The sequence below is a fragment of the Vombatus ursinus genome, unplaced genomic scaffold (assembly GCF_900497805.2).
Source record: "Vombatus ursinus unplaced genomic scaffold, bare-nosed wombat genome assembly UNPS02000580.1, whole genome shotgun sequence".
Lineage (NCBI taxonomy): Eukaryota > Metazoa > Chordata > Mammalia > Diprotodontia > Vombatidae > Vombatus > Vombatus ursinus.
The window spans coordinates 23715459-23732521 of NW_020940358.1; the positions used below are offsets into that span (position 1 = coordinate 23715459).

Genomic DNA, 17063 nt, shown 5'->3' on the forward strand with positions numbered 1-17063 from the left:
CCCAGTAACAGAAAGGATGGTAGCACCCTCAACAGAAACAGGAATGTTTGAAAGAAAAACTGGTATTTGAGACAAGATAACAGGTTTCATTTTGGATATGACGAGTTTGAAATGTCAACACGACACAGGTCTAGTAGTCAATTGGGCTTGTGGGTCTGGACTTCAAGAGAGAGGTTTATGGCTAGATGTACAGACTTGGGAATCATCTGCATGGAGATCATAATTGAGCCAAGGGATGAGATCACCGAGAGAGAGTGTATGTAGAAAGAGACGGGGACTCCAGAGAGAGGCAACACACATGCTTATGAGGCAGGAGATGGATTATGAGCTGGCAAATGAGAACAAGAAAAAGTGGAAAGATAGGAGAACTGGGGAAACGCAAAATTCAAGTGGAAGAAATGGTTGACTATGCTAAAATATTGAGGGAGGTCAGGGAAAATCAACCTTCAGAACAAGCTATAAAGTTATGAGATGATAATTATGTTGATGATAATAAAAGCTGACATTGATATAGGCTTGAAGGTTTGAAAAGGGCTTTACAAATATCTTATTCAAGCCTAGTAACATCCCTGTTAGGTAGGTACTACAGGTATTATTACGCTCGTTTACAGATGAGGAAATCAAGGCTTAGGAAAGTTAAGTGATTTGTTCAAATTCATACAGCTAGTGTGCCTAATAGAGGCAGAATTCAGCTTTTCCATCTTTGGTAACCTTTGAGAGAATAGCTTCAATGAAGTTGTGGGGTCAGAGGTCAGATTTGCGAAAGGTTGAAAAGTGAGAAGAGGGTGAGGAAATGAAGACAGAATTATAAGAGTTTGGTTTTGAAAGAGAGAAGAGATATAGTGTAATAGTCTGGAGACACGGCGAGGTCAAGTGATGGTTTTTTTAAGGATTGAGGAGCCCTGAGCATGCTTGTAGGCGGTGGAAAAGGTAACACTAGAAAAGGACAGACAGAAAGTTTGAGGTTGGTAGGTAGGAATAAGCTCCCAAAGGAAATGGAAAAGGATGGTATCAAGAGCACAAATACACTGGTTGACCTTGACAAAGAAAAAGGCTCCAATCTCTTTCCCAGAGTCTAAAACAAAGAAGAAAAGAATTGGAGAAGACATAGAGAGACTTAGGGGTAAGTAGTAGGAGAAACAAAGAAACTTGGGAAGGATTGCCTTGATTTTCTCGGTGAAGTAGGAGATGAGGTCATCTACTGAGAGGGGAGGTAGGGGGCAAAGTATATCGAAAGCTTATTATATTGAAAGTGTATTGGGAGCTGCTTTCTAATAGCTGATGTGGGAAATATGATGGACAGCCAATGAGGGAAGAAGGAAAGAAGCACTACACAGGTGTGAGATCAGATTACATAAATTAGTAGTGGACCACATCAGCACAGTTGCCTGACTTCCTCCAGCAGTGTTCAGGCAGCTTTTGAATCAAAGCTAAGAAGGTGGACAGTGGAAATAACACAGGGTTCATCGGCAGAATGTGCACAACAAAAGAGGAGTGGAGCAAGGGGTTCAAAGGCACAGGACAGCGGTGTATAGTTGAACTATTTTTAAAAATGATCTATTTTTCAATCAGCAAAAATCCACCTCTCCTTCTGGGATAACTTTCTTAACCTTCCTTTCTTCCCCTCCCCCCATTATATTTCTTTTTTCCTCTTTTTCATTCTTCTCTTAAGAATAAGGCGTGAAAAACCTCCCCCGGGCCTTCCATCTAATTAGACCCCTTCTGTGACTCCTGATGATGATAGAATTCAGTGGGCACACACATATCTCCCCATATTATCCTTGTTTGTGTTTACCTTTTTATGTTTCTCTTCACTCATGTTTGAACTTCCAAGTTTCTATGCACCTCTGGTCTTTTCATCAGGAATGCTTGGAAGTCCTCTAATAAAGGTCCATTCCCCTCCCCCCCCAGTAGGATTGTGTTTAGTTTTCCTGGGTACATTATTCTTTTTTTTTTTTTTAAAGGCAATTGAGGTTAAGTAACTTGCCCAGGGTCACACAGCTAGTAAATGTTAAGTGCTGGTCTGAGATCAGATTTGAACTCAGGTCCTCCTGACTCCAGGGCCGGTGCTCTATCCACTGTGCCACCTAGCTGCCCTGTGGGTACGTTATTCTTGCTATAAGTCTATATCCTTTGCCTTCTAGAATATGGTATTCCAAGCTCTCCACTCATTTATAATTGTGGCAGCTAAATCACATGGGATCCTGACTGTGGCTCCTCATAACTTGAATTCTTGCTTTATGACTGTTTGTAATATATTTTTTTCTTTTGACTTAGAAGCACTAGATGTTTGTTCCTGGAAGTTTTTATTTGGGAATTTCTGTCAGAAGGTGACCAGTAAATTATTTATATTTCTACTTTGCCCTGTGGTTCTAAGAGCTCTGGGCAGTTTTCTTTTAAGTTTTCTTGAAATATGTCCAGACTTTTTTTTTTTTTGGTCATAGTACTCAGGTAGTACAATGATTCTTAACTTTTTTCTCCTTCATCTATTTTCCAAATCAGTTGTTTTTGCTATGAGATATCTCAAATTTTCTTCTACTTTTTCCATTTTTTGGCTCATGGAATGTTGGCTAGTAGAATCATTGGTGCTATTTGGTCCGTTCTAGTTTTCAGAGAGTTTGTTGCCTAGACAAGGTTTTATACCTCTTGTGCCAATCTGTTAATTCACTTTCTAGTTCTTCCTTCCATTGCTCTTGTTTCTTTTGCAATTTTTCCTCTAGTGTCCTCATTTCTTTGACAAAAACATTTTAAACTCTTGTTTCATCTCTTCTAAGAATTCTAGTTGAATTTTATGCCCAATCTGTGTCTTTCTCTGAGGCTTTGCTTGTAGATTTTGTAGTTATTCTCTTTTTCTAGGTTTGTGTCTTGAGTATCACCATTCTTATAATGGCTTGTCTTTTTCTTTTTGGTGAGGCAATCAGGATTAAGTGACTTACCCAGGGTCACACAGCTAGTGTCAGGTGTTTGAGGCTGGATTTGAACTCAGGTCCTCCAGACTCCAAGGCCAGAGCTCTACCCACTGTGCCACCTAGCTACCCCTCTATAATAGCTTTTATGGTCAGACTCTTTTTTTGTTTGCTCATTCTTTAGCTTGTTTCCTGACTTTGGATTTGATGTTAGGGCCAGGCTCTATGCACATCTGGAGGAAAAGTCTGGGCCGGTCCTGCTGTTGCTTTCTTGGGGCATTGAGTGTTGTGCTCCAGGATCTCAGGGACAGCTCTGGGACCTATAAGCTTTCAATGCTCCCAAAGTGGTCTGATTGCTGCCCTCCTGGTCTGAGGCCTGCACTTTCCTGACCTGGGTTTGAGTGTAAGAATTGTAGACTGCTGGGCAGCTAGGTGGTGCAGTGGATAGAGCACCGGCCCTGAAGTCAGGAGGGCCTGAGTTCAAATCCGGCCTCAGACCAAACGCTTGACACTTACTAGCTGTGTGACCCTGGGCAAGTCACTTAACCTCAATTGCCTAAAAATAAAAAATAAAAAGGAATTAAAAAAAAAAAAAAGAATTGTAGACTGCTGCTAGATTCAGCTCCTGTCACTCAGCAGCAAAGTTCTGCTGGTTCAGAGTGACAGAACTGCAGGTTCCCCTTTGGTCTGGGATTCCTTCCCTGGTTATTCTCCTACAGACTTCTGAGACACACCTGCTGCTTACTTCTGAACCGCTCCTTTGTCTGAACACTGCCCAGGATCTCCTTCCCAAGGAATGCCACCCCGGCCCAGGATCCTTCATTGTTCCGCTCTGAATCTGTGACCCAGAACTGGGTAGTAGGTGACAAAGCCGTTGGTTGACACCTATCCCTATTGGTATGGGTTGGGGGGCGGGTGCCCTGGTCTGAGATCAGAGGTCTGAGGTTAAATAGCCTCTCACTGCATGTAATGTTCTTGCCTAGTCACTGTCTCCAGTGTCCACAGACCTGTTTGTCTGCCAACCGGGGCTAGAAAAATGTTTCACTGTAACTTTGTCTTTACAATTCAGTCTGGTGCATTTTCTAGATTTGTTTGGAGGAGTTTGAATAGGGTTGGGGGAGCTCACTTTACTGCTTCCTTCTACTCTGCATCTTGGCTCGCCTCTTCTTTCCCCTTCCATCATAATCTCTGAGAAAGGCTAGTGTGGAACAAAGAGGTTCAATGGTACTATGGCCAGTAGGATCCTGGGGCAAAGTCACCTCCTAGCTCCAGGTAGCATGTGGCCACTTCAGAGGCCAGAGCAGCAGTAGTGACAGCAGTGTGCCTTCTTCCTCAAAAGTGATGGCCCTTGGTAGTGACAGAAAGCCAAAAGCAACATTTTCTCAGATGTTAGTGGTGGGCACATTAACATAGATACCCTTTCTATAAATGAAAGCTAGGAAATCAGGGTATCCAGGAGGCCTCCAATCCCATTTTCTGATGAGAGCTAGAGGTTGGGGTCTCTTTCCTCCCATGTTGAGTGATGGAGACAGAATAAGTTCTGAGTGGGAGGTGAAGCAGGGGAGATGTTAGGGGCAGTGGAAGAGCTTCCAAGGTCCTTTCCAGTGCTGATATTTTGTGATTATTATGGTTATATAAATTAACATTTATGATTATGATATGTTATGATAAGTTCTAGAGATGTCAAGTGAGGACAATTGTCCCCAGACACACCTTCATTACCAGTGAGATTCTGCATGTTTGGTTTGCAGGGTAACCAAGGCCCAGAGATGATAAATAACTTGTCCAAGGTCACACATTTCTCCTGATCCCCACATGTTGGGGGTGTCCTTTTCCCTTGGCTCTGATAAACCCTTCTGTTTATTTCCTTACAAAGCCTCCTTCCTCTCCAGACTGCCCAAGGCTGAGTGTTGGTGAGAACAATCCCAGTCAGTCTTTGTGTCTAGCCCTTCTTGACCCTTGGGAAGTAGGGTTCACTTCCCTTCAAAAGGGATGCTTATCTCCTTGCTTGTTTGGCAAGCAAAGAGAGAAAAAATATGCAACTGGAAGATGTTGGATTTACTCATAGGCAATTTGGAAATCATAACACACTGGGACCAAAAAATCATCCTAGCCAAAGAGAGAGGATGTACTCTGATAAGAAGTCTCTTCCATTCATTTGGTACTCTGGGAACACTTTGGGGAATACCCAGCCCTGCACTAGGCCCCTGGGGGAGTATTATGCTGTAACAGGAAGAGCACAGGGCTGAAAATCAGCAGACCCAGCTCTGGTCATGACTCTTCAGTGTAGACAAGTCCTCTCCCCTTTCCAGGACTCAATTTTCTCCTATGCAATATGAGGGGATTGGACTGGATGAACAAGTTTCTTCCTTACTATCTCCCCCCCTCCCCAAACCCACCCTCTTTCCCACCTCAACATATATTTCAAGGGCCAACTATACAACAGTGTCTCATAGCAGGGGGTAGCTCCTGGGAGAGGGGGAGCTGTCGGACGGCCCACATTTCTTACCTTTCCTGTCTCACGGGTAGAATTTTCATGCCCTTGTCCCCAAGGACAGATAATGTGAGACTATAATTTCATGCCTAAGGCACACACACCCTGCCCTGAACCAACTTCAAAACCTGCTGTGACTCAGAAACTGTCTTAATTTCAATCATTTTTATAGGCGTGAAATCAGGGTCCTGTTTACTCAGAAGGCATAAGTGTATGGAAGATGGGGAATACAGGAAAAAGAATTTTATGGGTCACAGAATGATAACATCAATAACCATGAGCCTAAAATTTCAGAATTGGAAGTGGCCCCCGAACCCAGAATGTTAGAATTGGAAGAGACCTTAGAATGCAGAATGTCAGAGCTGGATGGGAGCTTAGTACATAGAACATGGAATGTTAGAGCAAAAATGAGCTTGAGAGGTTATTCAGTCCAACACCCTCATTTTACAAATGAGGAATTTAAAAGTGGTTTGTCCACAGTCACCCAGCCAGCTAGTCACTAAGTTGTACCAGACTAGAATGCTAGTCCAGCGTTCTAGGTGCATCAACAGAATTGGGGACTTAAGTGCCTCTGGGATGTTCAACATTTTTCAGTAGAGACTTAACTGAAGACATAGAAGGTGTCCTTGTCGTATTTATAGTTAATGCTGGGAGGAAAGCTTATACCTTAGATGGCATAGTCAGGATCTGAAATAATCTTAACGGGCTAGAATAATGGGATAAACTCCACATAAAGTCCTGCACTTGGGTTAAAAAAATCAACAGCTCAAATATAGAATTCAGCTTGATTGTGATTCACTTCTCCAACAGGGCTCCACACCTGGTAGCGGGTCCCTTACAATATTTTTTTAATTGAATTGTGTTGAATTCTCAATAAGTTGTCACTCAGCTTCTGTTTGAATACTTCCAGGGATGGAAATGCCAACCTGAGACAACCAATATTAAAAGATCAGCAACACAAATATAGTGGCAAAGGGGTAGGAATAACTGGTGGCATTTCACCTAAGAATGACCTAAGGTTTTAGTGGACTGTAAGCTCAACATGTTGGCAGAATGACATTGTCAATTAAAAACAAACAAAAAAAAAAACAGAGAAATTTTAACTCCATTTCAACTCCGTAGTGCCCTGGTCAAACTACAGCTGGAGTTTATATTCAATTCAGAACACCACATTTTAGTCAGTAAGTCAATAACATTTGTTAAGTGTCTACTATGTGCCAGGCACTGTGCTAATGTGTTCAGTCATGTTTCAGTTATGTCTGACTCTTCATGACCCCATTTGAGATTTTCTTGGCAAAGATACTGGAGTGGTTTGCCCTTTCCTTCTCTAGATCATTTTACATATGAGGAAATTGTAGCAAACAGGGTTAAGTGACTTGCCCAGGGTCATACAGCTAATGTGTCTGAGGTCACATTTGAACTCGGGTTTTCCTGACTCCAGGCCCAGCACTCTATCCAATGCACCACCCAACTGTGCTAAGCATTTTTATTTTTTACAAATATTATCTTATGGGGCAGCTAGGTGGCACAGTGGATAGAGCACTGGCCCTGGCTTCAGGAGGACCTGAGTTCAGATACAGCCTCAGACACATAACACTTGCTAGCTGTGTGACCCTGGGCAAGTCACTTAACACCATTGCCTTGCCAAAAAAAGGGAAAAAAAGAAAAAAAAAAGAAATAAGCCTTATAAAAAAGGGGCAGCTGGGTGGCGCAGTGGATAGAGCACCGGCCCTGAAGTCAGGAGGACCTGAGTTCAAATCCGACCTCAGACCAAACACTTGACACTTACTAACTGTGTGACCCTGGGCAAGTCACTTAACCCCAATCGCCTAAAGAAAAAGAAAAGAAAAGGCAGATTTCAACTCAATATAAGGCAGGGATGTCGGGAAATGTATGGGAAGTCAGACAATAACTGAGCAGAGGACAAAGTAACCAGAAAGCAAGTACCATTAGGTGGAAGAAAGATTAGGCCTGTTTTACTTGGTGCAATCTGACTAAACTTGGATCAGCAGAGTGGGGCTTGAAGGAAGGACTTCTAAATGCTCATCTGTCCCTCGTTGGAAGAGGCTACCCCATGAACATGTGGGTTCTCCAGCGGAGGCTAACTGATGACTTCTCAACAATTCACTTCATTAAACACTGTAAGCGCCTTCTATTATGTGCAAGGCTCTGTGGGGAATCTGCTCAAGTATGGGTTGGACTGGGTGACCCCGGGGTTCCCTTTCCAGCTCCATCCCAAAGCAGGCGGGCTTCCTTGGGAGGTGGTGAGTTGGCCCTCACAAGATGGAGGTTGGATGCTACTCAGGTATGGATTGGACTTCTGGACTTAGACTGCAGCTCTAAGATTCTGTGATTCTAGTTCCTTTGAAGGAGATTAAATATTGACAACTCTTTCCCTCTCATACTGCCGTTCCATGTGTGTATTTACTGGGGGAGAGGAGGAAGCTATGTGTGCATATGCATATCGATGTCTATATGTTTGCATATGTACATGGGCTGCTACCTTGTATTTTCAAGGCAACGTGGTATGGTGGAAAAAGCATGAGACTAGGGGTGAGGAAGGCCAGGTTCTTGTCCTGACTCTGCAACTAACTCATTGTATGACTTCAGCAAGTCCAACCCCTTCAGCTTCCTCCTCTTTATAATCAGGCCTTTGGACTAGAGGACTCCTTCCAGCTCTTATAGGATCGTGGAGGGATCTTAGAAGTCATGGAATCCATCCATGGATTTTACAGCTAAAGAAATATGATATTCTGTATTTTCTAATTCCAAGACATGATGTTGAAATAGTTCCCTTACACTGCCCTGAAAAATAATACGCATTCCTACTTACATGTGTTTACTTGTGTGTGTATTCACATCTGTATAAATATACATGCATACATACATAAGCACACCTTGTTTGAAGGTGGGGCCTGGCCACAGTCTTTCCTCCTTATCTCAGATAACCCCTTGGCCCTGGATACTAGCTGCTGGAGTCAGGGACATGTGGACAAGTTGAAGTGGCCCTGAGAGGTGGCCCTCAGAAGCTGTCATCTGTCCAAGGCCTCGCTCCGAGGGCCAACAGATCCCCAGCAGGTTCTCCCCTCCCCTCCCCCACCTCCCCAAAATAAGGTCAATCACCGCCTGGTCTGCCTTGCCTTACCTTGGATCACCCTTGCTCCCTCCCACCATTACAGCCTCCAACATCTCTCCTTCCCTTATTCCCTCCCCCGTTATAATTCCCATACTCCTCCTTTCCTCCCCCCACATTCCTTCTCCTTTCTTCCTCCTCCATTATAGCTTCTTCCCCTATTTTTCTCCTCACTGTCACCTTCCTCCTTCTCCCTTCTCTCCTTCCTTGTTTCTTTCTCCTCCTTATTGCATCCCCCATACCCCTAAAGTCCTCCTTTCCTCCACATTCTTGCTTCTCCCTCCCTTTTCCATTGCAGCCCTCCACATCACACCTTCCCCCATAATACTCATTCCCCACCCTCATTTCTCCACACTTCTCCTTCACTCCTCCTCCCCCTTTCCTGTCTCCCTCCAGGACTGATCCTATTTCTCCTCAGGCCTCCCACTCTAATCAGAGCTGATTATTAATATGGCAGGGGTGATCTTGTAGGACCCCTTTTTGCTTAGTCTAGGGCATCTCCCATGGGAATAGAGGTGTGGTCTGGCCCCTGGCTGAAGGGCACATGCCTTGTTGAGATGACCACAGCATCTCCTTACTGGTCACCATGAGTGGGGCTAGTGTCAGAGATGATTGTCAGGCAACTGAGTGACAAAGCGGGTGGGCTCCTTTGGAAGAAACACTCCTCTGAGTAGCATGAGTGAGGCCCCGTCCTACAGATATGTTGGGTTTTCTCTGAGCACTTCGCTTTTGGGACTTATCCAGTGATTTCTTTCCTTTGGACTTCCAGGAAGTGGGGAGAAGGGATTTCTCTCCCCTCCATTCCCCTTTCCCCTAGTGGCAGGCATAGCTAGGAGCACAGAGCAACGTGAATATGTGCTTGCCTAAATGAGCCTGAGTCCCTAGTGAATGTCTTCTGTTTTCTGTCTTCTTCTCTAGGCACAGGCCAGCCAGTGATCCTGGGAAATGGATATTTCCAGCCTTGGTTGCCCAGGGGGCAGTGTGTAGGAGGGCAGAGAGCAAAAGGGCACCATTACCACCAGGAGGACTCTGCAACTAAAGGATTAAAGTCAAAGTCATGCTTGTCTAGATAGACCTTGTGAGCTGCTCAGACAGCAAAGATCTGAGATGAGTTCAAAACACCCCAAATATCTGTTCAGCAGTCCCCCACAGTAGTCCTAAAATCATAGGTTTAGAGCTAGAAAAGGCCTTTGAGGTCATCAAACTCAGTCCCCTCATTTTACACATGGGGAAACTGAGGCCCAGAGAGGTTAAATTACTTACCTGGGATCACAAAGCTAGATAAGTGTCTAAGGCGAGACTTGAACCAGGTCTGATTCCAAGTCCAGTGTTCTCTCCACTATATCCTTGACTTTATCTCTCAGGAGAATATGAGTATGATGGGTTATTGCTTTATGTTTCTGTATTTATTAATGCATGCTTATTAGTCTTTTATGTTTTAAGCATTTCTTCTGTAATGGAGGAAATAAGCAGCTGCCCTCTACCTGGTGTATGTTGTACAGAGTGCAGGATCCCTTCCACATCTCTGGGCTTAGGAACACGATGCCCTCTCGATCTGGAAAATCTACATAAAATTTTATGACCTTCCCTTTGTACTCGAGAAGAAGTCTGAATTATTATGATATTAAAAGATGAAATATGTTACTATTGTATAATACAATACATATATTTTATGCCTTTCTGAGTTTCTAAACTTTTTCTATGTTGTCTGCTGACCACTTGTCATCTGTGGCTTCCACAAAACTCCCCAGAAGTTCCCATTCAATTTCTTATGCCCAATCCACAATATATTGAAACTACAATAGGGAAAGTGGTGATGTGGAAGGTATAACTGTATCTTTTCTAGAAGAGAGAGACCCTGTTATCCACTTTTGAGGGAGGCCTTACACGTGAGCCATACTTGAGCTTTGAGAGATTTCCCCAGAGTTACCCCTGAGTAGGGGCAACAAACCAGAGATCAAGAGAAACCTACCCCCCCCCCACACCCACCCACACACGTCGTTGGCATCAGAGCCCCTCAGCATGAATCTGATCTGGGTGAGGACAGAGCCAGGGCCCCTTGTAGGAAGGGGCCCCCCTGGGCCACAGGTCACATTAGGGCACGCCTTAGGGGAGGAGTTCTACACCAGAATCAAAGAAGAGCAAAGTTGAAAGAAACTTCAGACCTCAGGGGGCATGGAGTTGGATCTCTACCTGAAGAGGAACCCTGCTTTTCAACATCCCTGACAAATGGCCATCCAGCCCCTGCTTAGAGACCTCAACAATGACAGGGAGCCCTATACCTTCTGAGGCATCCTACACCACTCTCAGATGGCTCTATTAGGAAGATTTTCTTTATTGGGCTTTTTCTCCCAGAACAAGGGACAGCTTTAGCTTCAGCCAAGGAATTCTAGGCCCTGGTCAGGTCTGGGCTTCCCTGCCTTCTTTACTCTAGCCAGGAAGCAGGAAAGGGGATTGGAGATGGAGGAGGAGAGTCTCCACTTTCAGCTTAAAGCAGAACTTTTGGGTTCTTCATGATTTCTAAGGTCTTTTCCTAGTCTAAAACCTATGATCCTGTCATTCAGACTGTTCTCAAGAAGATGAGGGTAGGTCCTTTAGGTTAAAACACAAACACAGACTCATTTGCTTGCCCTCACTAACACGTTCATACAAGCATACCCATCCACAGTCACATACACCCAAATTAATTCATTCACACTTTGATATAAAGCACATGCCCACCTCCCCAGTACACTAACACAAAAGTGTACATTGACAAGTACAAAGACATAACTTCCTGGGCCTCTGACTGGAATACAATTCTTCTCCCGGTGTTAGTTTGGAATGCCTTGAGGCTGAGGACCCTTCCTCCTAGGGTGTCTCTCCAAGGGACCTTTAGTGTAATAAGGCCCCATTTCTTCCTCCTCCCTTCCCCCCCAACCCCAGCCATGTTACTTAAACAAATGGTTCCCATTAACTTCAATTAGGGCATAAACTTGGCCTTTGATTTATAGGATCTATTAAAGGGGCAAATCCTTCCCAGTATCCATTTCTTCCCAATCCACAGAGTTCTGTTGTGCTGTGGAGGCTGACGGTAGGCAAAGACCCAGCCTAGAAAGTCTTAGGTAATGGAGAACCAGTTGGCCTATGGCTCTGAATGAGTTGACCATGGATTAGCACAGTACCTGGCACACAGTGGCATTAATACATATGTATTGAATTGAATTGATAAACCACTGCTAATTTTACAGCAAAGTTTCCCCAACATAAGTCCTCACTATTTAGCTATAGGTCTAACGCTGCAGTTTCTCCCTTCAAATCAAGCTACGACTTTGCATTTGATCTGACCTCCTATTTATCCCTTGTCCTCTGGGACAAGGATGAGAGTCTCCACTTTCAGCTTAAGGCAGAACTTTTGAGTTTTTCAGGATTTCTAAGGTCCTTTCCCACTCTAAATCCTATGATTCTATCATTTGGATTGTTCTCAACAAGATGAGGGTAGGTGACTTAAGTTAAAACACAAACACAGACTCAATTTGCTTGCCCTCATTAGCACATTAATACAAACATGCCCATTCCCAAATTCACATATCCCCAAATTAATTCACTCATACCTTGATATAAAGTATCACACACACACACACACACACACACATAGTGTGTATAAATGTATAGACAAATGTATATATATAATATATATCCTACTGTATGTAAAGTATATACACTAATACACAAATTTACACTCTGACAGGTACAAAGACATAACTTCTTGGGCCTCTGGCTAGAGTAGAACTCTTCTACCTAGGCTAGTTCTCAAAATGCTGGAGAGTTGAAACTCCCCTTGAAACTAGGAAAGAAACTGGACCTCAGTTTCTCTCTCTCAAAAATAAGGCATGTAAATGATTTCTGTGTTCCCTCCCAGCTCCAACATTCTATGCTCAATCACTTGACCAGTCCTAGACTGATATCATGGATAATACCCATGAGGAAAAAGTGACAATAGGAAAAATAGGCCTAGAAAAAAGTAACACATCCAAGGTCCCACCAATGTGGCTATGATCCACAGAGAGGGCCAGGACCCAATTCAATCTTGAATACTTGCTAAAGTCCTAATCACAATTGTCTGTAATTGGGCTCTAGATTGTGTCTTCTTTCTGAGTAGGGGCTGTTAAAGAGTTTAACATTTTCTAGGTTAGGAACAACATAATCTATCATTCTATAATCAATCAACAGGTACTAATAAGCCAGGTTTTGTGACCGATGCTGGATACAGACAAAATTAAAAGAGTCTCTGCCCTCAGGTAGCTCACATTTTAACAGGAGAGACAACATGTACATATGTACAAAATAAATTCAAGGTAATTTTTGTTGGGTAAGTACTAGCAGCTTGGGGTGGGAGATGGGGAGGGTAATCAGAAAAGGTTTTGTGTGGAAAGTAGTATTTGAGGTGAACTTTGAAGGAAAGGAGGGATCCCAGGAGGTGAGAGTGAGATTGAGTGCATTCCAAACATGAGCATCAGCCAGTGCAAAGGGATGGAGAGAGGGGATTGAATGATGTATGTGAAGAACAGCAAGATAGGGGCAGCTAGGTGGCACAGTGGATCGAGCCCGGCCCTGAAGTCAGGAGGACCTGAGTTCAAATCCAGCCTCAGACCAAACACTTGACACTTACTAGCTGTGTGACCCTGGGCAAGTCACTTAACCCCAATTGCCTAAAAAAAAAAAAAAACAGAAAGATGGCTGGCTTGGTTGGACCATGGAGTGTGTGAGTAAAACAATGTACAGCAAGCTTGTGAAGGTAGGTTGGAGCCTGGTTGAAGAACTGCTTTAAATGCCAGACCCAGGGGTTTGTATTTGATCTGAGAAGTAAGAAGGAACCAGTAGAATTTATTTAATAGTGAAGTGATGTAGTCAGACCGATGCTATAAGAATACTATAGGTATTTGGCACCTGGGTAGAGGTCACACAGGAGAGAGAAGAGACAGTTATATGCTGTAAGGTCACTCTCAGTCAGTCCTAAAGTTCTGTCCTCTAAACTTCCTCCCAGGTCTGATAGCCTATGTTCTAAGGTCCCTTTGAGTTCCAATATTTTACATTCTACAATCTATGATCTTTCCAGTTTTGACATTCTATGGTCTGTATTTAATTCTCTATGCTAAAGTGCACTCCAGTTGTCTCAGGCCAGATTCTTTTTCTCTCTAGAGGCTGAAACAAGTCAGGAAAGCCTAATTTGGAAAAAATAAAATAAAATAACTGATTGGGGTGGTTCCAATGGTTCTCCAGCCTTAGAAATTCCTATGCACCGTCAGGGATAAAGAGACCCCCAAGTCTATGCCAACAGACCCCTCACATAGAACCAGTCTCCAGACTGATCTCACAGATAATACTCTTGAGGGCAAAGCAAAGCCCAGTAAAAAAGTAACACTTCCAAGGTCCTACAGATGTGGCTATGATCCACAGAGAGGGCCGGGACCCAATTCAGTCTTGAATACTTGCCAAAGCTCTAATCACATTAGTCTGTAATTTGGCTCTAAATTGTGCCTTCTTTCTGGGTAAGGGGTGTTAAAGAGTTTAACAGTTTCTAGGTCGGGAACAAGTATAAATTCCCTTCCTCACTGGACTCAGTCCGTCCAAATGCTAAACATAAAAACTGAAAGCTGGGAGCTCCCTCAGGACATAGAGTGTCCGGGCTGGAAAATACTTCAGAGGCCACCTTATCTAACTCCTTCATTTTGCTGATAAAGAAGGGGCTCAGAGAAGGGTCATTACTTGCTCAGAGCCACTTGGTGAATTCATGTTAGACCAGGGCACTATAGACACCATTTGTTCTTCAGTATCTAGTGCTAGTTATTACAGGCTCCCTGTGAGATCTTGAACCAGTCCGTTCACTGCTCTATGCCTCAATTTCCCTGTCTGTAAGATGGGACTAATAAAGCTTACATTGCCTATTGCAGCTGATGCCACAACGGATAGAGGGATGCTGGGCCTGAACTCAGGAAGACCCAAGTTCAAATGCTGCCTCAGACTCTTAATGTGTGACCCTGGGCCAGTCACTTAACCTGTTTGCCTCAGTTTTCTCAGTTGTAAAATGGGGGTAATAATGGCACCTATCTCAAAAGGTTGTTGTGCGGACCAAATGAGCTATTTGTTAAAAGCCCTTAGCACAGTGCCTGGCACATAGTGGGCAGCTATATGAATGATCATTCCCCTCCTCTCCCTCTTCCCACCTCCCCTACACACACGGTGGGTTGTGAGAAAGGCCCTTTTCCTTAGAAAACTAAAAGAGCTGCTGAAATGTGAGTCCGCGGGCAAGAGCTGTCTGCTGACTCCTCAGCCAAGGCTCTTTCTGCCCCTATTCGGGCCATCACACCTTTTAAGGACGGGTTCTAGGTGCAAAGCTGTCACTGAGTGGGTGCGTAACCTCGGACAGGTTCCTTCCCCTGTCTGAGCCTCAGTTTCCTCCTGACTACAAAGAGGGCTCGGAGAAGGGGCCCTTCGAGCTCGGAATTCCGAGAACGTAGACAAAAGCAGCCACCCCCGGCACCGGGAGGCAGGAAACTGGCAGCCCCCGCCCCCGCCCCCCTGCCTCCCCCCGGGCTGGGCGCAGAAGCTTTTGATAAAGGCCCTCTGTCCTCGGCCCGAGTAAATCACGGTGTGTTCCTCCCCCCGGCCCCCGCCCCCCGCCCCCCACCCCCTCAACCAGGGGTGGCCGCCGGCCCAGGACCCCAGCGCGCGACCCGCCTCAGCCTGACTGGAGCCAGCGCACATCTGGAGCGCGGCACAGTCGCGAAGTCGGGTCAGTGCCCGCCGGGCTGGGCCGGGGAGAGCAGAGGAGGGAGGGAAGGGGTGTGGAGGAGAGGGGGGCGCGGACACGCCGCACCGCCCCCCGCCCCCCAACACACACACCCGCGTTTCCTTGTCCAAACAAGGCTACCCGCGTGTCGCGCCCGCCCCCTCGAGCCCACTCCTTCATGCCCTCCTCCTTTCCTCTCTTTCATTGCCTTCTCTCCCCTCCCCTCCATTCTCTTCTCTCCCTCCCCTTCTCGCTCCCTTTATCCTTCCTTCCCCTCCCCCTCTCTTCTCCATCTCCCCTGTTCTCCCCTCCAAGACCCCGTTGTCAGTCCACACCTCATAGGGGCTAGGGCTTCTGGGCAGAGCAGAGCCCCTGCTACCAGGGACAGTGTTGGGGCGCCTCTGGACCTGTGCCTGCACCTACCTGAGACCCCAAACCGGAGCCTGAGGCCGCGTGGGGAAGGGCAGGGCTCTGGAGATTCTCCAGGTTCAGTCATCCTCAGGGGTGCTCTAGAAAGGGCATCACATTTGCGGACCAAATCCGGGTTTCTGCTACTTAACACCTGTGTCATTTGGGAAAAGTCACTTCATCTCTGTAAGCCTCTGTTTCTTCTATAAAATAGGAATGGAAGTACTTCCCCCATCTTTCCCATAGGATTGTCATGAGAATCAAGTGAGATAATGGCAATAAAGTGCATTTTAAACCTAAATCCTATAGAAAATGGGAGCTCCTGAGTCGATCATAGAATTCAGAGCTGGAGGGGACCTCAGAGCCCATCCTTCATTTTACAGATGTTTCACCCTTTATAAAGTGAGGGGGGAGTTATAATCTCAAATCCTTTCCTCTTAGTCTCCCCTCTCCATTCCCCCTTCTCCCTCAATGACCCACAGCAATGGAGTGGACAATTAGAAAGGGCCAGAGCCCTGCCCACCTAAATGCACTGGATACTCCTGTTGATATCCTAGAACAGGATATCCTAGGACAGTGGGTGGAAGGGGAGAAAGGGGGAAGGGGCGGGGGAGCAAGCACTGAAAACTGCACTAACAGGAAACAGATAATTCTGACAGGAGACCTGAGTCTCAGGCCAGGCTCTGCCACTGAGTCACTCTGTAACCTTGGATAAATGATTTCCTTTCTCTGTCCCTCAGTTTCCCCATCTGGAAAATGAAGGTGTGTGGACCTAGATGGTCTCTAAGGTCTAGATGGTCCCTGGAGCACTCAATCCTATGCTTTATGACAGTCACCTGGAAAAAAAAAAAAAGATCCCAGCCTTGGATGGGTATGATAACCAGGAACCAGCTGTTTTCCTGCTTTGGGAAGGGGGGAGGGCACCAATGGGAGGATGGAGGTGAGATAAATCCTGCAGCCAGCCTCTGTCCTTCCTGAAGACTGACCCCAGCTGCTTGCCTCATCCAGTCACCTTCCAAACACCTGGAGTAGGAGTCATCTGGGCCTTGGGGGGCAAGGGCTAGGGGATAAGGGACAGACACCTTCCAAAGTCACTCCTCCTGTGGAAGGGTATGGGGGGAGGGTAGGCAGGGCTATAAAGGTTGTTGAAATAACAATCTGTTCCTGTTGTTTCTTTTAGCTCTCATCAGGGTTTTAGTTACCCTTTATCCAAGTCCCAGATTGAGGGATTACCTGGATAGTTAAAAACTATAGAAAATCAACACAGGCCCATCCCCCAACACCTCTGTTTCTGTCTGGGTGGCTGTGTATGACCACGTGGCTCTGAATGTGTCCGTGGGGGTCTGTGAG

The 17063-nt window shown here is 45.4% G+C and overlaps 1 pseudogene; it reads right to left on the reverse strand.

Moving 5' to 3' along the window:
• Positions 1-15801, reverse strand: part of LOC114032922 — a 31064-nt pseudogene extending 15263 nt beyond the window's left edge.
• Between the last annotated feature and the right edge of the window lie 1262 nt (positions 15802-17063).